Source organism: Panicum virgatum, chromosome 5K (assembly GCF_016808335.1).
Source record: "Panicum virgatum strain AP13 chromosome 5K, P.virgatum_v5, whole genome shotgun sequence".
NCBI lineage: Eukaryota > Viridiplantae > Streptophyta > Magnoliopsida > Poales > Poaceae > Panicum > Panicum virgatum.
Genome location: NC_053140.1, coordinates 15,350,266 through 15,376,809, shown reverse-complemented (window position 1 = coordinate 15,376,809; position 26,544 = coordinate 15,350,266). Strand labels below are relative to the sequence as shown.

Below are 26,544 nucleotides of genomic sequence, written 5' to 3'. Positions count from 1 at the left end.
AAGAACTGAGCAGCAGTAGTGTATCCCCAAAAAGAACAATAGGAAAAGAGTAGAATAGGCAAGTGTGAGTACACAACTTGTACTCAACAAGTATAACACAAACTATGAGGCTATAAGGTTGGCTGACTTAACTGCATTAGCTTTTAATCTTGGCAAAATTTTTATTAAAGCTATTTACTACAAGTTGATGAGTTACCATACCCCAGTTGCATAGTAATTAATCAGAATTTAATATGATACTACTGAGAACCAATCCAAACCACCCGGGGAACCCCCCCTAATCAAAGGAAGATAACCCCACTAATCAAAAGGAGGATCTGGGCCGCTCATGACCGTGAGCACGGCTAGTATACCAGTTTTACACTACAGAGGTTGCACATCTTTACCCACAAGTCGTGAGTTACACTAGTTGTTCATCACACTTCCTTAGGTGAGATGACTAGCAAACACACTACAAGGCCGTTACAAAGAATCTCGTTGGTAAGGCATAACCGCGAGGAGTTGGATCAGCGACGATGGGGCCCACCTCACGGGGGTACAAGACACGGAGCACAGACCAAGCCGGAGGAGCAGGGACCATTGAAGCTTACCACCCTTGCCCCGCAGGTAAGTTACTCCAAACCAAAAAGACCTAATTAGTAAGCCAAGACCATCCCATTCTAGTCTTGTGGTAGCGCTGTTGTCCCAGGTTGTCGCTGTATGAACCGGTCCTTATGGAGAGTGGCCAACCAAACACTAAGCACCATGCTGGCCCCCTAAACCATGTTTCTAGAAAAACCAATTTTTAACGAGACGTGAGCCACTCAAGCATAGATCACAGAGGGCCACTCCCAGAATTAAGTTGCATATACCATTAATCAAATTAATTAAAAAGGACCAAGTGTGTTATAGCGCGACACCTATCACGACTAACCAAAATGCAACCCAAAGGGTATATATAAGGTAAATAGAGTGGCTAGGATGATCCTTATAGGCATACAATATTAAAATGCAGTATGAAATTGTATTTAAAGATGATAGGTGTTGTTCATGTTATACTTGCCTTCCTCAAAGTTCTCCTGCTGTTCAAACTGCTGTGAAGACGATGGCTGCTCCGAGTACTGGTACTGATGCTCCTCCGGTAGCTCAACGTCTACTCACGAACACATGGCCAAAAACAAGGCAACAACATAAACATACATGCAAACAATGGCTAACACTAAGAAATAGATAAAAACAGCAAACAAAACAGGTCTAGAGCTATTCTACACGTTACAACGATATCGTGGACATAAAGAACATCTAAAACGGAGCTAGAACGCGAAAACTAGGCTTAAAACAAGATCTAGGGTCTTTTCTGCAAGAAAAACTAAGTTTCTAGGGGTTTATCTGCGATAAACTGGAAAGTTATAGGGGGGGTCGGGTAAAAACTAGGGACTAAAACATAATTAACCTATAGATCCAGGGGCTAACGCGCAAAACTGCACGTCCCGGGACGGCGGGTTCAATTTCTGGAGAGCTCAGGGTTTAAAACGTAAAAGCATGGGCTTAAATGGAATTACTTTTGAACTAGGATGGACTGCGGGTTGATTTCCAGAAAACCTAGGGGCTCTTTAGCAAAAGTGCCCGGGCGAACCGGTATCTACAGATCTAGGCCATTGGATCTAGATCTGATGGCCGGGATCTAACTGTTCTACGTTATAATCTGGGCCGTTGATTTTGGATCACTCGGCTCTGGTTAAAAGGGGTCGACGGCGGCGGCGGAACTCGCCGGGAAATCACTTCCCGCGGTGGCACCTCGCCGGAGATGGCTGATCTCAGTCATCGAAGTTAGATTTAGGCTCGGACCTGCACTGGGAGTACCAGCACGGCATGGCAATTTCACCCGGGTGCTCAGGAAGGTGGGTCAAAGCTCGGACGAGGCCTGCGGCGGAGCAGGGCCGCGCTGGCGGCCGGAGGTTCGCTGGCATCGCGCGTTCGCGCGATTCTGAGCTGGGTTTTGGGCGCTATTGGGTCAGGGCGTACGTGTGCGACACGGCAAGGCCACAGGGGTCCCTGCACGGGGCTACGGTGCAGCGGAACAGGGCGCGCCACGGCATGGCGGCTCGGCGGCGCCCCTGTGAGAGCGTTCGCGTGGGGCAGAGGGGAACTATGGCCTAGGCTTGCCCAGCGCTAGTGCACAAGTGAGAGGGGAATAGGGCGGAGCTCACCAGAGGCTTGGAATGGCCGGAGGCACGGCACAGCAAGGTCGACGGCGAGCTCGGGCGGCGGAGGGTGAGGCGGATCCCGTGGAGCAGCCGTGGGGGTGCGGCTCCCGGCGTCCTGATCCCGCGTACAGGTGCGTGGTCGGGCTGCGGAGGCGAACAGAGGGTCTAGGGGGCAAGAGTGTCACCGGTGGTGAGCAATTGCTCGGAGACTGCCTCACCTGCGGCGGCGGAGCTGTGGTCGATTCCGGTGAGTGTAGGGTGGAGGCCGAGGGCAGGAGGCTCGGGTCGGTCTTGGGCACGAGACGGAGCTTCTGCGGTGGCTCTGGCGGGCTGTGGTGTGGTGGAGCAGCGGGTCTACGGTGGCGTAGGGAATCTGCTCCGGTGCAGAGGGTGTGGCGGTGGTGCTAGAGCTCGGGAATGGCAGCTATGGCGAGGATAGGGCACAGAGGAGGGATGCGGGCGCTAATTAAAGGGCAGGCCGGGATTTTGGGCGTGCGTGCACGGCGCAATCGCGACGAGAATCGCGGGCGGCGCCGAACGCGGTGGAAGCGGATCACGCCAACGGTTCCGCGTGATCTGGCTTGGTGGCGTCGCTTCTAGAAGGGCGATGGCGCGGGGCAGCTGACCTGTGGGTCACGGGGCCGGGGTGGTCCACGAGGCAGCGGGGTGAGCGGAGCGGAGCTCACGGCGGAGCGGGCGGAAACAGAGGAGGGAGTCAGCGCGGGGAGAAGAAGGAAGGAGAAAGGAGAGGCGCCGACAAGTGGGCCCAATCTGTCAGCGACGCGGGGAGGGGAGGGCGAGCGCAGACGGGGCTGGTTGCGGGATGGGCTGGCACTTGCTCGGGGATGGGCCGGAGGAATGGAGAAAAGGAACGGGCCGAGCTGCGCGGGTTGGGCCGCACGCTGGGAAGGGAAAGTGGGCCGCGGGGTAAGAAAACGGACCCGGCCTGGGTGGGTTGCTGACTGGATTGGGTTTCCTATTTCCTCTCCTTTTCTATTACCTATTTCAAACAAACTAAACCTATTTGAATTCAAACCACACTCAATCAAATAAAATTATGCACCAGCATGAATGCACAACATGTTGACCTAAGAAAAAAAATTATTTACTTGTGAAACAAAATTAGATTAAATGCAAGACTAATCATAATAAACCTTAGAAAATTAAATAAAGCCAATTAAATTTATTATTAAATACTGAAATTTAAATTGGAGTGTTACACATCGTCAACCTCCTGAAGAGTGCAAAGAAACTTGATGGTAAGGAGACGAGAACCATTCTCCTCAACGGGCACAAAACCATCCCATCCAACCGCATGCCAAACACGAGCGAAGTCAATGTCCATACCTGTTTTTTCGAGAAGGTCCGGATCGAAGGCTCTGGTATGACCAAAGCTTCGATTCTTGATCATGGTGTAGGCTTGAAGCTCGTAGTCATCTTGCAAGTTGAGGTACGGTGCATCATCTTCATCTATTTCCATGTCCTCGGCTTGCGGTTCTTCACCTTGCTCCTCTATTTGTTCCTCTTGTTCGTCTTGCTCATAGTCCATCGTGGTCGGCGTTGGTGTAGGTTCGGGGGAATGATGGGAGATCGACCCACCCTGTGAACGAGATGAGCTTGACCCTGTCATCTTCTTGATAGCTCCGGAAAGTTTCCGACCTACACACTTCATGCTTGCAACAAGAGCGAACAAGAACGAACGAGAACAACTCGGTTCGGGTTATGTTAGCGGAATCAAAATGAAATTCTTACCTGAGAGTTGTTCCTTCAAATGAGCAAATGATCTTGCAGCAAAGAAATGAGAGAGAGATTTCTTGAAACCAAACTTGAGCCAAAATCCAATGGAAACCCGAGCAAGAATGTGTGAGAGGGAGTGTGAGTGAGTGTGTAAGCATGAGAGAGCTCAATACTCCTCTCGGCCCCTATTTAAAGAGAAGATGGCTCGTGCACTAGTGGAGAGGCAACCCACAATGGCTATGGAGCTGTTGGAGAAGGTGGGGCCCAGGAGCCGTTGGCCCTGGGTCGGCCGACCTGTGGGGTTGGTCGGCCCCAGGGAGGGCCCCCTGGTGTCCCTCTTCGGCCTGGTGCTTCCTCAACGGTTAAGATCTTTGAAAATATGGTGCACAGCCAAAAGTTTGCTCGAAAAGATGTCCAAATTATTTTTCCCAAAGGATTTTAAAACTCAGAAAATATTTTTGGTCTTTTTGTAAAAAGGGAAAAATGCTAGAAAAATTCCAGCATGCAGAAAACAATTTTGAGAATTTCAAACATGCAGTGGAGAAAAACAAATAAGGTGCAAAGAAAATGTTGAAAAGCAAATATGAGATAAATATCAATTTACCTTTGGCAAGGGCGCGTCGTTTAAAGTCCGACGTGCACGACTTTTCTCCATTGTTCTTACCATTCGTCGACTCGTCCTGGAGAATTGGACGAGGCCGAACTCTCGACCTTCCGCCACACCTTCTTTTCTTTCTTCTTTCTTTTAGGTGCGGAGGGTCGTTGTTCTGGCTGCGGTTCTGGTGCACCCCAGAGTGCTTGCCCTTCACTATCTTGTTGGATCATGAAGCGCTGCTCTTCCTTCTTCTTGAACCTGAAAAACATATCCTCCCTTCCGACACGGAAACGGATTTCTCCCTTTCCAACATCGATCCTTGCCTTGGCAGACCTTAGAAAAGGTCACCCAAGTATGAGGTCGACTCCGAGGTCGCCCTCCATATCCATTACCACAAAGTCGGCAAGGATGAAGGAGTCTCGTACTCGTACGAAAACGTGTTCGGCTATCCCTTTGGGATACCGAATGGTTGAATCTGCAAGCTGTACGAGCATAGTTGTTGGGGAAAGAGCAGGATATTCAAGTGCTTCATATATTACCTTGGGCATTATATTCATGCTTACCCCCAGATCGCATAGGCATCGCTCGAAATGTTTGATGTAGATCGAGCAGTTGATCATGGGGACCCCTGGATCCTCTTGCAGCGCTACCACCATGCCATCCCAAACGTCGTCCCTTGGGGGATAGTACCTACCTGCATGGTTATTGCGTGGTGGCCTCCGGGATGAGTTACCCTGTCTGGTAGACACCATGCTGACATTTTCAACGGGAGACTCGGGTTGCCCCGGGATCTTCCCGCTCTCAACAGCAGGTAATGAAGCAACAATTTGTGCAAGCTGGGTTTCGATCATTTTGTTGAAACTTAACTGGTTTTTAAGAGTTGAAGACAAAGTTTCAAGCTTAACATTTAAACTTTCCAGGGATTAGTCATTGGCCAAAAGCTTTTTATTTATATTTTCGTTAATTTTAACTTGGCCAAGAACAAGTTCTCTTAAGGGAGGTTGGTTTGAATTGAAATTCGAATTATAAGAAGGATTGTAGTTATTACCTCCCTGAAAAGGTGGACGTGGCTGGTTCCACCCCTGGCCTCCTTGTTGTGGATGCTACCCGTTGTTGTTGTTGTTGAGGTAAGCGCAGTCTTCACGGGTTTCGGGGCAATCGTTCCTCGAATATCCATCATTACCACAGACTTCGCACGTGAAGTGCAAACCCATGGCCTAAACGGGAGCATGGATTGGTTGTTTGCTCCCTTCCTCCATCTTCTTGATTATGAGGTCCAGCTTCGCGGCAATCATATCCATTTCTTTGATGGTATGCATGCCTTTGGTGCGGGGTTGGAGTCGTTCATCACTCCACCCCTGATTGGAGACCATCTTCTCGACCAATGCTTTGGATTTGGCTATGGTCAGGTCGAGGAAGGCTCCTCTAGCAGCAGCATCAATGTTGGCTCGAGATGTCATTGTGAGCCTGTTGTAGAAGCTTTGCAGGACGAGCTACTCGTCCGTGCCATGATGAGGACAGGCCAGGATGTATTCCTGCAACCTCTCCCAAGCTTATGGGATGGATTCCATCCCTGTCTGCTGAAAACTTGAAATTCTTCCGCGCAGGGCATTTGTTTTGCCTTGTGGGAAGAATTTTGCGAGGAACGCCTTGGAGCATTTGGCCCAGGTGTCGATGTCCTTTTCTTTATAAAACCATTGTTTCACCTTCCCCAGGAGGAAAAAGGGAAACAGACGAAGCTTGACAACGTCGGCGGCGACACCCCGTATGACAACGGTGTCGTAGAGCTCCAGAAAATTTTGCAAATGTGCATTTGTGTCCTCATTCGGTTTGCCACATAATGGGCTAGCCTGCACCATGTTAATGAGGCTTGATTTGAGCTCGAAGTTCACGTCCCCGACATTGATGTTGGGGCCAGTGGCCACATTGTTGGTGGAGGGGACGGAGAACTCGCGGAGAGTCCTTTCAGCCATAGCCTCGAGAACGAGTGGTGCTTCCGAAATGGGTTTCTGTGCCGGGAGGATAGCGAGAGGAGGAACGACGTGAGGTCGTGCCCTTCTCACGAGCCTCTCTGGATTGTCTGTGTAGTTTTCCGGTAGGGAGAAAGAGGTCATACACTACCCCTGTCTTCTTTCAAATAAAAAATAAAAGAAGACATAAAGTAACATTAGCCTGAAAGAGTAAAGACTATATTCTGAGTACAAGGTCTAAGTTAATATCCGCACAATATCTTTGTTCACATGCCGTCCCCGGCAACGGCGCCAGAAATACTTGTTGACATTTCTTAATGCAATCACTAGGAATGGTTAATCTTTAGCAACAGTGCCAGAAATGCCTGTTGGCAGTCCTTAGTGCAATCACTAGAAATGAGGGCACCGAACCCATCCTAGCAACTGCACCCAAGGGGTGCCACTCTCGTGGTATAATCAATACGATTACAGATGGATCCGCAAGCGCACAGATATACCGTTGTAGCATTTCACCCAGAGAGTAAGGGTATCATCATTTATTTGTGTCCTAAAGGATGGTAGCGGCAAAGGTATTGTACTCAACATTAACCATGACATTGTGCCTCAAGCAATAGGCAATACTCTAACAGGGGTAAGTACAGATAAAGAATAAGCAAGGGTAATGTGACACAGTACACATCCACACTCCAAGAGGAAGGAATAAAGGAGAGAAACTATAAAACAAAGAACTACTCTATCCTATGTCAAGTCAGCTGGAGCTTAGGCTAGGTTAGGTGTCCTAGTGCTTCTATCCAAAGCTAGGGTCATGTTAGATCATGGTTAGGACTGCAGGTGCCAGGAAAATGGGATAGCGGGGAGAAGGTCCCGCACAGGAGTACATCCAGTCCCATTACCTCTTCGCATGAACTCCTACACCGAACGCGAATGTCGGGGAGTACGCTAAACGCAACACCGCTGTTACGCCAGACGGACAGGGCTGTCACCACCTGCCGTCTACCCCAGTCACACCGTGGAGCACGGTCATATCCGAAGGATCCCGCATACCCGAGCACCACGCTTGTGTATGAAGTCACTACTCTAGTGCCCCCAGGTCTCCCACCCTTCGGATGGACGAGTAAAACACTAGAGCAAGCCCGAAAGCACAATGAACTTCTATCCGTACCCGGATCATCTAGCCTAACCAAGACCGGTCAAATTCAAATTTGAATTCAAAAAACTCAGTTCAACTAGTTCATACCGGTATACCGACCGGTTAGACCGGTTTACCGGTCGGTTTGACCAGTTTACCGGCCGGTTTGACCGGTGTGAATTCAAATCCAAATTTAAAATCGCATGTGTAACTGGTTTGGACCGGTATACCGGCCGGTTTGACCGGTTTATCAAGTGGGCCATAATGGGTCCTCTCATTTTTTTCCTTTTCTTTTTTGTTTTAACTTTAAATGCCCCAAAAGTATGTTAAACGAACAAATTTTTGAGAAAATTTGACACCATTAGATTCGTCGCACCTTGAAGTATTTTTAGGATTTTTTTTGGGAATTTTTCATTTTTTTGAATTCAAATTTGAATTTTTAATTTGGGCCGGTTTGGTACCGGCCCAAACCGGACCGGACCGGTTTGACAGGTAACTGGTCAAACCGGACCGGTTCCTACCGGTAAGGGGAACCCTGGTCCTTAGATCCTTGTGCAAGCCTTTCGGTCCATTCGATCAAACCGACATCCAATCCTCGGCTCAGAGACACTTGAGTACATGACCTCGCCCCTGGATCGAAGACGTGGCAGTGTGTGTGGGGTGCCAGGCCGGCCGGCCTAGGATAGGCCGGTCGGCCTGGGTTTTGGCCCAAATTCATCCTCTTTTGGCATGTGTTCTCCTGAAATCAAAACTCATCCAGAACTTGTGGAACTTATTAGAATTAAATAAAATATGAATGGAACATAGTGTAAAGCTCGATTATTCCCGAGAAGTTGACGGCCAGAACGTGAAATAATGGCCGTCAACACCCCCCAAACTTAAACTTTTCCTCGTCCTCGAGCAAAGCTCAAACCGAGGCTCGGTGGATCAGGAGTTGCATCAATATTCACACCCTGTAGGTACCTTGTGCACAGCATATTACTCGTCCCGTATGTACTCTGAGTAAGTTGGCTCATACCTAAGGTTCTGGAGGATGGGGCGTACCTGTTTTCATCCCTTGGTCTTGGGTGGTTGAAGGACTGAACAACCTTCACCGGAATGTTTTCTGCAGTTCGTTCAGGTTCCTAGCCCGGAGTTTTGCAAGACTTTTTCAAAAGAAGTTCAGGTTTCCCAATGGTACTCTCGAGTCACTCAAGGTGTATGGTCCTCACATGGGGTCAGAATTTTGACCCTCTTTTCCCTACTTCTAAGGCTGTTGGTGCTCCTTAAGTATCCATTTTATCCCCTGTTTAACTTTGATAATGGCATGAATTTAATATCAAAATCACTAACCATCCTAACCTCGGCCGATTATTGTTCATTTTCGCATTTGCACATATATTTTGGAGGTACTTCGTTTTTGCAGGTTTTTGACCAATTTTGGAGCATGAAATGACGAGGCCCATGATCACGCAATAACACAAAGAAAGACGAAGGCCAAAGCCCAAGCAAAGGACCAAACGCCAAAGACCAAGCAAAGGACCAAAGGCCATGACGACTAGAAGCTCGTTCATGCACATCCACCCTCCAATGAAGCCCAAAGGACAAAGCCCACAAGATGAGATCGAGATACTTCGGGGCTAAGCAAAGCAAATAGAGATTTAAGAAAGGATTCTTCGTCCTATCCTTTCCCTCAAAGAAATCTCGAAGATAACGATGTCCAACGGGGTGCAATCGTGAAAGGTATAAACTCCAAAAGACTCCAGAAGACATGGGGAGAAAGTAGGACGCGAGGCGGCGTGAAAATGGGCCAGGCCGGCCGACCTGGGCCCATTGAGCCGACCGGCCCAGGCCCTTTTCAGGGAGTCTCGGCCTCCCCTTCGACCTAGGGTTTCCTAAGGCTATTTAAAGACTCCTCCCCCAGGCTCACGCAGAAGATCATTCGAGAGACGACGCCAAGGAGCAGAGAAGATAGAGGGACACCTCTCGGAGAGCCGAGGGTCGTGCTAGTTGTCTAGGGGCTTCCCTAGCCGACGTGGGAACCTTGCAAGGAAGACCACATCGGAGTTCTGGAGCTAGGATCATCAAGATCAAGGTAGGGCCTCGGTTGTGATCTTGTGATGTACAATCATTCATGGTGAAGTTACTTGTGATCCCGAATTTTTAGCGACCATGTTCTCTCTTTCAATTTCATTCTTTTCTTTGGGTTTGCTTCATCCTAGATCTATTATCGAGATAGATCGCTTAGCAGGATCTTGTAGTCATGGTGGCTTGAGGTTCATGGCAGAACTACCAAAGGGGGTTCGACTTGCTTCAGGGTGCTTTCGTCCAAAGGGGGGCGTCGTGACAGGGCGTTGCTTTAGTAGATGGGGTATCGAAGGATCGGATTGGAGATATTGGGTTTAAAGATGCTTTTCATTGAGATTCACATCTGTCTTGCTTCACTACATCTGGCTTGAACTACAACATATGCATGATGTCGGTACCCCAGGACTGGGGTACCCCCTCTTGCTGTGTCTAGGCAAGAAGAGCTTTGTAGTTATCCTTAACTACGTCCAGCAGCCGAACCCCTGCGGTCCGGAAGCCCTGTTCACCCGACAACGGTCCCGGACCCGTCCTCCGGATTGGGAAAGGTCCGGGAGCACCACGTGTTCCGGAAGAAGCAGGCGCTCAGCCCGAACAGCCGGAGGCTCCGGACCTCCCGTGGAGGTCCGGAGCCCCGCGGTATCCCGGACCCCCCTTTGGGGTCTCGGACCCCCGGTACAGTAACCGGACCCCTCGCCAAGGGAAGGAATCGACACTCCACCTCGGGGTGGTCCGGAGCCGCCACGTGTCTGCAAGCACAGACACGTATATAAAGCCGCTTGGTCTCCATATTAAGGTTCACCTACCGCTGTATTCATTGCGGTAGGAGGACGTCCGCATTGATGTAGCAGAAGCCGAGGCGACTCTTTGACCAGGGGGCACTATTGATCGCGTATTACGAAGATGCATAGTGGGGCTACTGGCGCCGCCCATGCCACGCCTGTCAGTCTGCCATAACAGATGGATACGACGGCTCGGCTTCACCCATTATGACGCCTACATAATAGCCTCAACAGGTCACGCCGCAAGCTACGTTCCCCCAACGGGCACCTTGCTGACGGGACAAGAGAAGACCACCCTTCGTCAGAGGGTCAGCAGGGCATGGAAGCATATCGGAGGAAAGATTCGTAACCACTGTAGCCATTTAAATACTCTGCGCAGTATGCTGCACAGTCATGTTGGGCCCACTTGTCGGGGCCCCAACGTCCTATGTATCTGCACCCCTTGGTCTATAAAGGGGGCGCCCGCTAGAAGAAAAACTCAGGCTGGGTAAAAGCCAAGGCCCGGCAGAGGATAGATTCATACACAACCAAGATCGATACCTCTCCCAGTGGATGTAGGGTATTACGCTCCGGCGGCCCGAACCACTCTAGATCGTGTGTTCTTGTGTGCTTGTCTCAGAGCTAGATCAGCCCAATCGCCTAGTACCTTCCCGAGTACTCCCTCTCTGGGAATAGGCGGGTGCACTCCGCCACCCGGCAGTGGGTCCCCTAGAAATCCCACGACATGCCGTGGCACTAGGGCACCAACGCCCACGGTGCGGCGGCGCACGGCAGCGGCGTTTGTTGTGCGTCACCACTGCGACACCTCAGAGCCGGCGCAGCAACACACAGCGGAGGTGCCGCTGGGCGCTGCCGCCCCTACGTCGGCTCAAGGTTTTCTCTCAAGCAACGGCCATGCTTCCTCTGCGGCGGCATGGCGTCGGCTCAAGGCTTTCTCTCAACATGGAGCCTGGAGCCGACGGCCATCTCGGAGGAAGTTGGCCGTGTCGTCGTATCGTCTCCGGCACCACCCGGGGTGCTTGGTGCTGCTGCAGACAGGACCCCGCCAGGCGCGGGGGCCCCTGGCGCGAGCACCAAGGACAAGCCGGCGAACGACCGCCCTTTCTCCACACTCCGTGCTCGTCCATACGAGCACAGATTCTCCCGCTGCGCCAGGCCGGAAAGCCAGTTCCTGCCGCAGCGAGTGACGGGCGGGATGGCTCCCGGTGGCGGACGGCGGCGGCAGGGGGCCTCTTCCATTCAAAGCCAAAGAATTTGTCTCATGCTACCTAAGCATATGACAGCTCTTAGGCAAGGAGTAGCCCCCCGAGCTCCCGAGGTGATGCAGTTCAGGCACATCCAGGGCGCCTTCACCTCCGACGACCATGAAGAACCCAGGAGTAGTGGTACCACTTCCAATCAGAGAAGGACATGCTATTTAGAATGCAGCCGAAGGTTACTCCTAAAATAGGACTGAGAAAATTCCTCCTTTGTAGTAACGTGGCGCCTACGTGTGAGTCCAGAGCGGTCAAGGCCCGACCTTGTAAACCCGATCTCTGGCCCTATCGCACAAACAGGCAAGCAACGGTCCGGAGCGGTAGAGGTCCGACCTCGTAATCCCGACCTCTGAAGTATACCGTGACAACCACAATAATAAAGGAGATTTTCTTTCTCAGTTTTATCTAGGCTCCACCTTGATTACAGTTATTCGCCTTGGTTTAACTATTCTTTCCTCTTAAGCGGAATCTTCCTTTTATTGCTAACAATCCAAGTTAAGTTGTTGGCTTGTGGCCAGGTGGGGACACCCCTTCAAGCTGGAAGGCAGTTCGGACCCCTAAGGACCTGCTCCGGAGAAGTAGTACTCGTATCCTGGGATAGAGAAGCTCCGCGTAGCTTAGCCTGGTAATGTACCCTAAGTTTACGTACTTCACTACCCTGTTACAAGTACTCTAGTATCCGAGACTGTTGTCTTTAGAGGTCCCGAGCTCCCTTCTAGTATAAGGCTTGGTTTCTCGCACCTTACTCTCAGATCCGGTGATATATTTCATCGGATCGTCAGCAACGACTCAAGTCCACTCCGGTGGCCCGCTCCGGCGGAGACCGCTCGCCACGGTCGACTCAAGTCCACTCCGGTGGCCCGCTCCGGCGGAGACCGCTTGCCACGGTCGACTCAAGTCCACTCCGGTGGCCCGCTCCGGCGGAGACCGCTCCCCACGGTCGACTCAAGTCCACTCCGGTGGCCCGCTCCGGCGGAGACCGCTCGCCACGGTAGACTCAAGTCCACTCCGGTGGCCCGCTCCGCGCGGAGACCGCTCGCCACGGTCGACACAAGTCCACTCCGGTGGCCCGCTCCGGCGGAGACCGCTCGCCACAGTCACCAAGAGCCGGTTCCGGGAAGTGGTGCTTGCTCCCTGAGCGATCCGAGGTCCGTGTAGCCGCTTAGCTTGGTTCCGCACCCTAAGCCTACACCTTCGTCGCCCTGCGGAGAGCGCTCTAGAACCTGAACCAGGCAACCGGTGTACCGGCCTCAGGGGTCCGGGGCACCCGCTCTTTGCATGAGCACACCGACGCAATCAAGTTTGCGTGGAAACACATCACGATAGTAGGCTCCACCCGCGGGTTCGTACCTCTCCCGAGGTGGGCCCGGGGGCCACTGTCGGTACCCCCAGGACTGGGGTACCCCCTCTTGCTGTGTCTAGGCAAGAAGAGCTTTGTAGTTATCCTTAACTACGTCCAGCAGCCGAACCCCTGCGGTCCGGAAGCCCTGTTCACCCGACAACAGTCCCAGACCCGTCCTCCGGATTGGGAAAGGTCCGGGAGCAACACGTGTTCCGGAAGAAGCAGGTGCTCAGCCCGAACAGCCGGAGGCTCCGGACCTCCCGTGGAGGTCCGGATCCCCGCGGTATCCCGAACCCCCCTTTGGGGTCTCGGACCCCTGGTACAGTAACCGGACCCCTCGCCAAGGGAAGGAATCGACACTCCGCCTCGGGGTGGTCCGGAGCCGCCACGTGTCTGCAAGCACAGACACGTATATAAAGCCGCTTGGTCTCCATATTAAGGTTCACCTACCACTGTATTCATTGTGATAGGAGGACGTCCGCATTGATATAGCAGAAGCCGAGGCGACTCTTTGACCAGGGGGCACTATTGATCGCGTATTACCAAGATGCATAGTGGGGCAACTGGCGCCGCCCACGCTGCGCCTGTCAGTAAGCCATAACAGATGGATACGACGGCTCGGCTTCACCCATTATGACGCCTACATAATAGCCTCAACAGGTCACGCCGCAAGCTACGTTCCCCCAACGGGCACCTTGCTGACGGGACAAGAGAAGACCACCCTTCGTCAGAGGGTCAGCAGGGCATGGAAGCATATCGGAGGAAAGATTCGTAACCACTGTAGCCATTTAAATACTCTGCGCAGTATGCTGCACAGTCACGTTGGGCCCACTTGTCGGGGCCCCAACGTCCTATGTATCTGCACCCCTTGGTCTATAAAAGGGGGCGCCCGCTAGAAGAAAAACTCAGGCTGGGTAAAAGCCAAGGCCCGGCAGAGGATAGATTCATACACAACGAAGATCGATACCTCTCCCAGTGGATGTAGGGTATTACGCTCGGGCGGCCCGAACCACTCTAGATCGTGTGTTCTTGTGTGCTTGTCTCAGAGCTATATCAGCCCAATCGCCTAGTACCTTCCCGAGTACTCCCTCTCTGGGAATAGGCGGGTGCGCTCCGCCACCCGGCAGTGGGTCCCCTAGAAATCCCACGACACATGATCTAGGTGATCTAGATTGGTTCTCTAACTTTCTTTTGCTACCTTCGGTGTTTGCTGTTTTTAGTAGATTAGATTCATTTTACACCATCTCAACACAAAAGATTCTCTATGTTAGTAGATCGTTTCTTGTATCTTTTGTTCCATGGATTGATAAACCTTAGGGGAATACTCTAAGGGAAAAGCTACATGATCCCGTGTGCTTGCGGTATATAAATTGGGGCGCTAAGGAGCGTCAACAAGCTTTTCTGGCGCCGTTGCCAGGGAACCATCGATTTAAGATCCAATCTTACTTGCATTCATAAATATTTCTTTTTATTGATTTTTCTTTTTGACTTTTTTAGATCTCTTATTTTTTGCGCTAACTAAAAAAAATGGATCTATTCCACAAAAATCAATCTAATCTAGAGTTTGCTTTATTTTGCTTTATTTTTCTTTTATGTTTTAGATCTTGTATATTCATATTTTAGATCTTGTATATATTTTTCTTTTCACTAACCCCTAACATGAGATGGATGGGAGCCTCTCCAACAAACCCGAAAATTTTGTGGATGATCCATAAAAAATTTACAAGCAAAGGAGACGAGAAGCACGATCAAGGAAGCTGGAACTAGTAGATCCAAAAGAAGAAGTCGCCGGTTCATCGTCTTCACCTCAAGCGACTCCACCAACAAGTCCAAAGGAGGCGCCACTTCACCAAGGGATGGCGCTACCAGAGCAGTAGTGTACGATCGGAGAGCTATGCACTCCGGACATTCGGGACTTGCCGATCCAAAATCTCGACAACATTGGAGTTCCATTCAAGATCAAGACTTCAATCATAAGGATGGTGTAAAGCTCGCCCTTCACTGGAAAAGAAGACGCTAATCTACATCTTCAAGCGTTCCTCCAACTATGCCGCACCTTCGACATGCAAGGGATGACTCAAGATCAAATGAGAGTGAGGCTCTTTCCGATCTCTCTACTTGGGAGAGCGCTGCAATGGTTTCATTCTCTACCGGCACACATGGTGCAAAATTGGGAGTCCTTAATGAAGGAGTTCATGACGGAGTTCTACTCGCCGGGCAAGACCCAAATTTTGCGCAACAAGATTGCTACATTCGCGCAAGCCCCGACGAAGACTATTGCGGAAGCCTATAAGCGCTTCAACGACTACATCCGCGCCGTACCTCATCACAAGTTCTCAAGGGAAGATGTGGTCCAGAAGTTCTATCAAGGGCTCACTACTGCATCAAGGGGGATTATTGACGCATCGGCAGGATGATCGATCATTGAGCTCACGCCGACTCAAGTTTTCAAGCTATTCAAGAAGGTGGCGGACAATGACGCATGGGCATCATCGGGGCACCTACAACCACTCCAAGCCGTGGGCGCCGCGAAGAGTGTATTGCAAGTGGAATGTGAAGAAGTGCTAGAAGGGAAGATCGACTCACTCATGAGAAGGTTGGAGAAGATGGAAGTGGAAAAGAGAGAAGCCCAAGCTATTGATTTGAAGGCGGCCGAAGCAAGGTCTACATGTGAAGAATGTGGAGAGTACGACCATGTCCAAAAGAATTGCCCGGAGGAAGCCAAGATGCTCGACTACATGAAGAAGGGAGAATGGATCCCGCAACCCAACTTCCGCTACGGGCACGCTAGACCTCAATTTAATGCTAGCTCTTCCATTCAAAACTCGGTTCCTCTTCGTATACAATTGAAGGAGTTCATGGAGGAGCAAGGCAAGATCAACAAGGACACCATCACCAAGTTTAAGGCTATGGACAAGATCTTGGAGAACATTGATGTCAAGGTGACGGAGGTCGGGAGCTCTAACCTTCAAGTACTCAACATGATGAAGATGCTAGAAACGCAAGTAGCCTAGCTCGACGGACGCTTATCTAGCAACGAAGGAAAATTGCCTGGGCAACCTCAAGGTCCGGAGACAGCAAAGGCAATTCAAACTCGCTCGAGAAAGGGGACTGAAGAACCCGAACATGCAGCGGGAGCAAGGAAGCCTAATCCAAGAGTTGAAGTGGAGACCATCATCAAGGAGAAGGCGCCTACTCCTACGCCAGAGATAGTCACCGAAGAGCCGGAGTTTGAAATAGATGATATAGACACCAAGATTCTACCGCCAAGGCCACGATACTGCAAAGGTAAACTTGAAGATGAGCAATTCAACAAATTTGTTGACATTGTACACAGGTTGAGCCTCAACATGCCGCTCTTGGATGCTCTACAAGTTCCAACATATTCTCGCTACTTCAAAGACATCATGGGAAACAAGCGCGAGATACCGCCAAGCACCGTCAAGCTAACCAAGAAGTGTAGCGCGGCAATCGCTAATGAAGCTCCTGAGAAGAAGAGGGACCCCGGATGTCCTACCATCCCGTGTTAGATTGGATCTCTTATGTTCGAAAGAGCACTTTGTGATCTCGGCGCAAGTGTGAGTGTCATGCCAAAGAACGTGTTCGAGAAGCTAAGCTTACCGGAGCCGGAACCCACCGCCATGTGCCTAGAGTTAGCGGACAATTCCGTTCGCTATCCTTTGGGAATCGCCGAAGACGTGCCCGTGAAGATTGGAGAACACTTAGTCCCCATTGACTTTGTGATTCTCGATATGGGAGAAGGGAGCAAGACGCCTCTCATACTTGGGAGGCCTTTCCTCAAGACCGCAAGGGCGAACATCGACATTGGAAAGGGGGAGATCAAGTTCGACATCAATGGCACCACAAGCGAGTTCAAGTTTCGTCCATGCTTCGAGGTATGCAACATGATCAATGTCAAATATGTTCCACCTCACCGCCATGTCACAAAGGAGAAGCTGAAGAAAGAAGAGGAGCCGAACAAGAAGGAAGCGAAGAAGGAGAAAGAAGTCGTCGCGTCCATCGCGACGAAGAAGATCGCTGCACCCGTCAAGATAAAAGCTAGAAGCACACCTGTGAAGACCAAAAAGATGACTAACCTGGAAGACAAACCCGCACCAAGGATTGTGCGGAAGTGGGTACCCAAGACTGCAGCGCCATCACCGAGCGTTGGTCCGAAGTGAAGAAGAAGAAAGTCTAGCTATAGACTATAAACGAAGCGCTTTGCGGGAGGCAACCCGTTCGTCGAGTCAAGAATAAAGCTGCCGGGAGTTCAACCCATTTGTCGAGTCAAGAATAAGCTGCCGGGAGGACAACCCGCGAGAGATTTGGGTAAGTGAGTCAAGAATTTTGCTACGCAAGAACATGATAAACTTTTGAAAAATTGGTCGTTCGGTCGAACAATTCAATTTGGATTTTATTCGCTCGGTCATTTCGATGTTGTTTCTTATTTTAAACCAATGACATGAGCCATCCTATGATTTATTTGCCTCTTCTTGAGAAAGCCACATCCAAAATTCCATACGTATTTTTGGCGACCGTCATCTCCATGACGGCCGGACCAAGTTGAGATTAAAGACAAGAGTAGAGCCGCGCTATGTTTATATTATTTAAATTCTTGATGCCTAGGTTTGCTCAAAAATAGAGAGAATTTTCAGTTTCATAGGACTAGAATTTTCCTAACTTTAATTGTTCCTTTTTTCAAAAATTTCTCTCTCATTTTGGCAAAAATTAGAACCTAAACCCAAGACCCACGGTTGAATTCGAGATTGTTCGCTATCAATTCATGAAAGTGAACGGTTCCGGTGCAACCAAAATTAATGTAGTCAGAAAATATTTTTCGACTTACAAATGTAAAGATGTTTTGATTCCCCTCTGATTATTCATTTAAGCTCATTGCATGCTTTGAGTTAATTCTGAAATTTCGAAGTTAGAGGAGGATTTAACATCTAAGCATGATTTGGAGAGGGTTTTATGTGCTTGATTAACATATATTGATCAAAGTGAGTTCACGGGAAGGAATTGTGCTCTCTACCTACCACCACATGCAAATGATCCAAAGAAGGGAGCAGCCATGCATGGGAAGGACATGAAATTTTCAGCAAAGATGGCAACATGTGATGAATGATGAAGTATGGGACAAAGTGAATGACACAAAGTGAAGAAATAATGTTGCAAGTGGAAATCAAGGACAAGGAAGGAGTGGTGCACGGGTTTTCGACGGTGCAAAGCATAATAGATGTACTGGACAGAGGCAAAAAATTGCGCCAGGAAGTCACTAGAGAAAGATGAAGTGGAGGAGGGCCAGGAACACCCTAGGCCGGCCGGCCCCATGGCCCTAGGCCAGCCGGCCTGGCCTCTTTTTAAGTCCCCTGGTGCTCCCCTTTCACAGGTATGCTCCTCACTCAATTCCTTGTTCGTGTTCTTCACGTTCTTCACCCAGAAACATAAGCTAGAGCTCTGAAAAATTCGTCCACCAAAATCAACTCCAAAAATCTCAGAAAATTCACCACAAATCCTAGTTTGCTCCACTCTTCGATATATTGTTCTCCCACTGGCAAGAAACCCCCGGTGTGTTTATTTTTGAGTGTGTGCAGCAAAGAGTCACCATGAGTGGCTTCATGAAGTTCGTCACCGGGAGGAGAAGGACGCATTCATCAACACCCGACGCATCGGCAAGTTCTTCGCGGAGGCACTCGGTCTCCGGGTCTCCGCGGAGCATGGAGGAAGACAACCCTGCACTGAGGAACGACATGTTGCTCCTTGGTGGGATGAGGGACCCAAGAAGCTCCTCCATGAGATTAACCGAAGGGATGCCACCTCCTCCATGGCGTTCGACAAGGTCATCCGCACCACCGCCATACAAGCCCAAGCATTCCGAATATGGGTTTACCATCTTGTCAATGGAAGAAGAAGAAAGGCTCAAGTTCATGAAGGGAAGGCTGCGAGCAAACTATGATTTTGATGATGAAGCATTGGATAAGTTGGGATTCCATCATGACATCTACCAGCTCTTGGAGAACATCGGTTGGAAGTTATTTTTCGACGGTGTTACGGTAGACATGCAAGAAGAAGTGGCTTTGGAGATGTTCATGACACTAGAGAAAATAACAGAGGTGGTGGATAATGAAGAAGTGTCATGTCTGAAATTTCGGCTCAAGAATGAAGAAAAAGTCATCACCTATGGAGAAATAGGGAGTTTGCTCGGGTTCAAAAGCAATGCAAATGAAATGGTGGAAGTCGAAGATGGAGAGCTCGATGAGTTTTGGACGAAGATAGCAAAAGATGTCAATCGCCAAAGGAAGAATATAACTAATGTGATCCTCCAAATATTCCACTCTTGGGTGAGCAAAAGAATTCTCGAGAGGATGAGAGAATCAAAGGTCACCGACCAAGAATTGAATTGGATGTATGCAGCATTGGTGAAGAAGCAAGTGATTGATCCCACCTACATTATGGTTGAAAGATGGATTTGTGAAGCATCATCCGGCACGGGAGAAGTTGGTTCGGGTGTTATCTTACACTAATAGCCCGAGCCATGAATCCGGGGTTAGGGGTGATCCAAAAATATTATGTCCCGGGAAGAGATATAGGGATTGAACATTTGAGGCAATGCCATTATATCGGAGGGGATGAAAAGAAGGGATTCACTATTTCCGAGATGGATATTTCCCTCCCCGATCAAAGGCTTAAATTATTCGCAAGAGGAAGGACCGATTGGCGAGTTGAAAACATTGGAGCAAAGGTGAAGAAAACAAAAAGAGGAAGGTTGATTGAAGAAACATCGGCGTCGGCACAACAAGAAAATTTAGAAGTAAAGCTTCCACCACCAAGTTCCGCTTATTGGAGGAATGAATTTCAAGGTGCATCAAGTGGACAAGGACACCCGCAAGGATGGACGAGTCAATGGGAAGGAAACCAAGATCAAGCATGGGGGCATGGTATGGCGGTGCCTCCACCGGTGTACCCGGCGCCCCCACCATTTAGCAACTATGGCTACCCACCCCCATCATACCAAGGAGAGATATCCGACCCATCATTTGGAGTACAATTTTTTGACCTCCCTCAACCAGAACAAGGAATGGGTGCCTATGCAAGAAGAAACATGGAAGACATAGACACCATCCGGAGGCACAAAATCCAACTAGAAGATGGAACCGCGGGAATTGCATATCAAATGGGACTTCTAGGCCTAGCGTCACCGGAACAATTTGATGGAGGAGCATTTCAACAATATTATGACCAAGGATACAACGCAAGAGGCAATGAAGAAGAGTGATCGACGACAAGACCATGAATAAAATGCTCGCACATGTGGTTTGGATTTTTCTATTTCTTTTTATTTTTTTCAGCATGTGTGCAATTTGCTGTCTTTTGCTTTCATCACCATGATAAATAAATGCATCACCCACGCTTTAATGTTATTGTTAGTAATGATGATAGAAAATTTGTGCCATGTTAAAATATGATGATCGTTGCCGCCTTGTCTACTTTCTTGTGCTTGGTTTGTGCATGTTTAAACTAATGCTCTCCCTAACATGATCTGAAAAATTAATTAAATGCCGGCTAATTCAATTGTGGAGGTTATGATAAATTAAGACCCACATCTTTCTATTCTTGCTCTCTTACTTAAGCTTGTCAAGGAAAATTTAATTCGGATTTAATTTTGAGCTAACCTTGTTAATGATACCTTTTGCAATTGCTCTACCCTTCTAAAAGCCTAAATGTTATATCAGGACAAACTGTAGAGCAAGATTTATTTTCAGGTGAATTAATTCAAGATTTATCTTCTTTGGTACGGGACTAAGAAGCTGACCATTCTGTATTTTTGTGTACCTCTCTTTTGCTAGCCATTCTATTCATGCATTGTGAGTTTCTACACCAGGAACATCGCAAACCTCGTTGGATATCCACCCTTAACCAAAAACATCTCTTTGTGAAACACCTCCTTGACCACAACCTATATATTGAGTATATATTATTATTTCGACAACAAAACAACGGAATCAAGAGCAAAATTCAGTAAAACATAAGCTTCGGAAGCATCAAAGAGTTCGCAGCAGAAAAATCCGAAGAAGTGGCGGCCTACAGGCAGTAGGCCGGCCGGCCCAACACCCCTAGGCCGGCCGGCCTGGGCCTTTTCCTCCTTTGTTGGCTTCAATCTTTTACGAGGAGATGCCTGTAACACCCTAAGTCAAATTTCAGTATTTAATAATAAATTTAATTGGCTTTATTAAAATTTCTAAGGATTTTTTGTGCTAGTCTTGCATTTAATCCAATTTTTGTTCCTTAAATAATTAAAATTTTATCTTAGGTTAAATTTCGTTGTTGCATCATGCTGGAGCATTGCTTTATTTGTTTGAGTGCTAGAGTGAATTCAAATTCAAATTTGAATTCATTTGGCTTGAGTTTGAGTTAGAAATAGAAATAGGAAATCTAGGAAGAAAAAGAAGAAGTGAATCCAACCCAGCAGCCCAGCAGAGCCCAGTTTCCTTTTTCCTCCAGCGGCCCAACCCGGCCCCCTTCCCTTCCCTTTTCCCCAGCCCAAAACCCAAAGCCCAGCAACCAAACCCAGGCCCAGTCCGGCCCGGCCACCTCTCCCCTCTCCCTTTCCCTGTGCCGGCCCAGCACCCTCTCCAGCGGCCCAGCAAACCCCGCGCTCGCTCCGCGCCAGGAGCCCAGCAAGCCAGCGCCGCGTTGGCCCCGCTGCCGTGTGGACCCCACTTGACAGCGCCCCTGGACTCGCCCGCACGCGCTCCCCGCCCCGCCACTGACCGCCCGGGCCCGCGCGTTAGCGCCTTCTCCCTCCTCCCGCAACCGCACACCGCGATCCCCGCCGAGATGCTCGCCGGCCTTCCCCTGGGCACGCCTCCCCAGGATCCCCGCATGCCTTTAATTGGCTCCCCACGGCCCTCCTGCACCCCATCCACCCACGCGCCGCCCCGCAAACCCTAGCCGCCGCCTCCCCTCGCTCCGCGGGAGCAGAGCTCCCTGCACCGCCGCGCCTGCGCTGCTCCGTCGACCCGCCGTCGGCCCGGGCCTCTGCAGCAATTCCGTCCCGACGCCAGGAACCTTCCCGAAGTCTCCACCCGCAACCCCGACCCAAGCAGCGGCCGGATTTCACCCACGACCTCGCCGCCGGTAAACACCTCCGCCACCTCGATTCCACGCCGCCGGTGGCACTCTGGTTCGTCTGACCCCCGGTTCTCATTCGCAGCACGACCCCGCGCCTTATTGAGGAGATCCAAGGCCAGAGCAAGCTCTGCAGCGCCTTCTCCTCGAGCTCCGGTCAAGTGCCGCCTCTGCGCCGCCGCCGAACTCGCCGCCGACCCCTCTACGCTACGAATCCGTCCGCCCCGCGCCCTCGGTGAGCCATGCCCCGGTCTGTTCTATCTATTGGCGCTAGTTTTTGTGGATCCGAAGCCCTAGCACCCCCAGAACCCCGTTCGCCGGCGATGCTCCGCCGTGTACACCCGCCGCCGCCGCCACACACGCCGTCCCGAACCCCAATCAGCTGCTCCGAGCGCATAGGTGTGTTACACATGCCGAGCGCTCCCTTTTGCACTAAACCCTAGGCCAAACGACCCTCCGTAGCGCCCAAATCGCCCACGCCGGCGAGCTTCCGAGCAGCGCCGCCGTGGGAGTTTTTGCTCCGGCGAGCAGCGACGCCTCCCCCGCGACCCCTTGATCTCAGCCATCGGATCCGAAAGCGATGGCCGCGATTAGATCGTTCCCCATTTAGATCTGAGCCGCCAGATTTGAATCCAACGGATCAGATCCGAAGATACCCCTTCGCCCTGCACGTTTTGCATAAGGGCCCCTATTCTTTCCTGTTATCAACCCGCGGTCCAGCCTTAGTCAAAAATAATTACAGTTAGGCCCCGGTTTTTACCCAAACCCCCCTGACCTTCCTAGTATTAGTACCCGCCGTCCAGGCCCGCTGATTTTGCAATCTAGCCCTTAGATGTAATGGTTAATTATGTTTAGACCCTCGGTTTTTGCAGAAAACCCCCTGGAACCTTAGTCTTCTTGCAGTTTAGTCCCTAAACCTTGTTTTTAGCCTAGATTATGCGTTTTAGCTCCGTTTTCGGCGTTCTTTATATCCACGCGATCGTTGTAACGCGTAGAATAGTTTTAGACTAGTTTAGGGTGCTGTTTTTATGTATTGATGTATTGTTTCTTAGTTTTTGTTAGTGTTTGCTTGTATGCTTATTTTTGTGCATTATTTTGGCCATGTGTTCGTGAGTAGACGCTGATCCATTTGAGGAGCCCCAGTACCAGTACCAGGAGCAGCCGTCTTCCGAGCACTTTGAGCAGTAGCAAGAGCAGTACGAGGAAGGCAAGTATAACATGAACAACACCTATCACTTTAAATACCATTTCATACTGCATTTTAATACTGTATGCCTATAAGGATTTCCTAGCCACTTTATATCCTTTATATATATCCTTGGGATGCATTTTGGTTAGTTGTGCTAGGTACCGCGCTATAACACATAATGGTCCTTTTTAATTAATTTGATTAATGGTATATGCAACTTAATTATGAGAGTGTCCCTCTGTGTGGCTTGAGTGGCTCACTTCTCATTAAAAGTGGTTTTATTAGAAACATGGTTTAGGGGGCCAGCACGGTGCTTACTGCCTGGTTGGCCACTCTCCATAAGGACCGGTTCATAGAGCGACAACCTGGGACAACAGCGCTACCACAAGACTGGAATGGGACGGTCTTGGCGTAATAATTAGGTCTTTTTGGTTTGGAGTAACTTACCGACGGGGCAAGGGTGGTAAGCTTCTATGTCCCTCGTACTGAGTGGCCTCATCGATGACGCCCACTAGACCTGCTCCATAGTCGCCGATCCAACCCTCGCGGTTACTCCTTACCAACGAGATTCTTTGTAAAGGCCTCATAGTGAGTTTGCTAATCATCTCACCTAAGGAAGTGTGATGAACAACTAGCGTAGCTCACGACTTGTGGGTAAAGATGTGCAACCTCTGCAGAGTGTAAAACTGGTATACTAGCCGTGCTCACGGTTATCAGCGACCCAGATCCTCCTATTGATTAGTGGTGTTAGCTCCTTCCGACGAGGGGGTGCCTCTCGGGGTTACCTTGGTGGTTGTGGTTTGGTTCTCAGTAACAACATGTTTAATTTTGATTAATTACTATATAACTGGGTTAATGGTAATTCATCAACTCGTAGTAAATAGCTTTAATAAAATGTTGCCAAGACTTAAAAGCTAATGCAGTTGAGTCAGCCAACCTTAGAGCCTCATAGTTTGTGTTATACTTGTTGAGTACAAGTTGTGTACTCACTCTTGCCTACTCTACTCTTTTTCCTCTTGGATACGCTACTGCTGCTCAGTTCTTGCCGACGCGAGGGAGTTCGCTCAGCGCTACCAGGACTACGAGGACTTCTAGGCATTTCGTCTCCCAGTCGACGTCCCTGTGGCGCCCTACTTCCGACGAGAGTTATCGTTTATGTATTACGCTTCCGCATACTCTGTATCAGACATTTTGTCATTAATATAATAAATAAAATTTGTATTCGCTTTATTATATCTTTTTACGTGATATGTGCTGTGATATACTGTTCATTCTGTTGTATATACGTGTGACTTGATCCTGGCACATATATGATTGCTCGGTTTATGTCCTTTTATAAACCGGGTGTTACAATGCCCCATTGAATTCCAAAGTTGAGTCCAGGGAATTGATACGAGTTTTGTGCACTCACTCCATTAGATTATCATCACTTCATTGGTTGAGGACAAGCAAACGTTCAAGCATGGGGGGAGGTGGAGTAGGTGCATTGTGTTGCCAACGGTTCTGAGGAGCAAAAAGAAAAGAAAAGAAAAAAAGAAAAGAAAAGAAAATGATGATGAAAAGCTCCTCGGTTCCGTTTGCTTCATTAAACTCCAAGTACTTTGAAGATTATTTTATACTAAATTATTCCAATCATGTGCAATCCGATAACAAGGACTTCAGTTGTGCCTTGGGATCAACCGTTGCCATTTGCACATGTCCACCATCTTGGGGAGAAAGTAGGACGCGAGGCGGCGAGAAAATGGGCCAGGCCGGCCGGCCTGGGCCCATTGAGCTGGCCGGCCCAGGCCCTTTTCATGGAGTCTCGGCCTCCCCTTCAACCTAGGGTTTCCTGAGGCTATTTAAAGACCCCTCCCCCAGGCTCATGCAGAAGATCATTCGGGAGACGACGCCAAGGAGCAGAGAAGATAGAGGGACACCTCTCGGAGAGCCGAGGGTCATGCTAGTTGTCTAGGGGCTTCCCTAGACGACGTGGGAACCTTGCAAGGAAGACCACGTCGGAGTTCTGGAGCTTGGATCATCAAGATCAAGGTAGGGCCCCGGTTGTGATCTTGTGATGTACAATCATTCATGGTGAAGCTACTTGTGATTCCGAATTTTTAGCGACCATGTTCTCTCTTTCGATTTCGTTCTTTTCTTTGGGTTTGCTTCATCCTAGATCTATTATCGAGATAGATCGCTTAGCATGATCTTGTAGTCATGGTGGCTAGAGGTTCATGGCGGAACTACCAAAGGGGGTTCGACTTGCTTTAGGGTGCTTTTGTCCAAAGGGGGGCGTCGTGACAAGACGTTGCTTTAGTAGATGGGGTATCGAAGGATCGGATTGGAGATTTTGGGTTTAAAGATGCTTTTCATTGTGATTCACATCTTCCTTGCTTCACTACATCTGGCTTGAACTTCAACATATGCATGATCTAGGTGATTTAGATTGGTACATCTGCCTTGCTTCAGTACTCTAACTTTCTCTTGCTACATTCGGTGTTTGCTGTTTTTAGTAGATTACATTCGTTTTACACCATCTCAACACAAAGGATTCTCTATGCTAGTAGATCGTTTCTTGTATCTTTGGTTCCGTGGATTGATAAACCTTGGGGGAATACTATAAGGGAAAAGCTACACGATCCCGTGCGCTTGCGGTATATAAATTGGGGCGCTAAGGAGCGTTAACAAAGGCTTATATGTGGAGTTTGCAGGTAGGGAGAGTGTCGCATACCTTGGTTACCTATATTGCCGAACCAAACGGCGATCCGAGAAGGACTGGAACTCAACCAAATTCCGATCTTTGTGGGGTGTCAATGGATGGAAAGAGATGGGCTCACACGAGGAAGGAAATTTGGTCTTTTTATTTGAACTCCTTGTTTGCAACTCTTTGAGAGAGTGGGATTTTCTTCTCTCATTTTGCAACTTTTTTTTAGAGAAGATCCCCTCTCTCTTTGCTGAAATGATTCTAATAACTTTGGAGTTTCATGATGAGAAGACCTTATATGGGATGATCAGTTATATGGTGAAGACTTTTGATGTATGATTGCGTGGAAAAAGATGTCTGGTGGTGGATGTTAATCCCGGAATAGGTGGTTAACAGGCCAGACATGTGAGGCTAGCAGACGATGGGTAAATGAAGGAAATTGATCAGCAGATGGCAAGTTCCATTTCCTTGACGGACAC

The 26,544-nt window shown here is 49.4% G+C and overlaps 1 non-coding gene across 1 annotated transcript; it reads left to right on the top strand.

Annotated features, from left to right (window-relative positions):
• Positions 1 to 6,021: 6,021 nt before the first annotated feature.
• LOC120710938 lies at positions 6,022 to 6,128 on the top strand. Its single transcript, XR_005690106.1, has one exon. It is a non-coding gene; the product is annotated as a small nucleolar RNA R71 (small nucleolar RNA).
• The last annotated feature ends 20,416 nt before the right edge of the window (positions 6,129 to 26,544 follow it).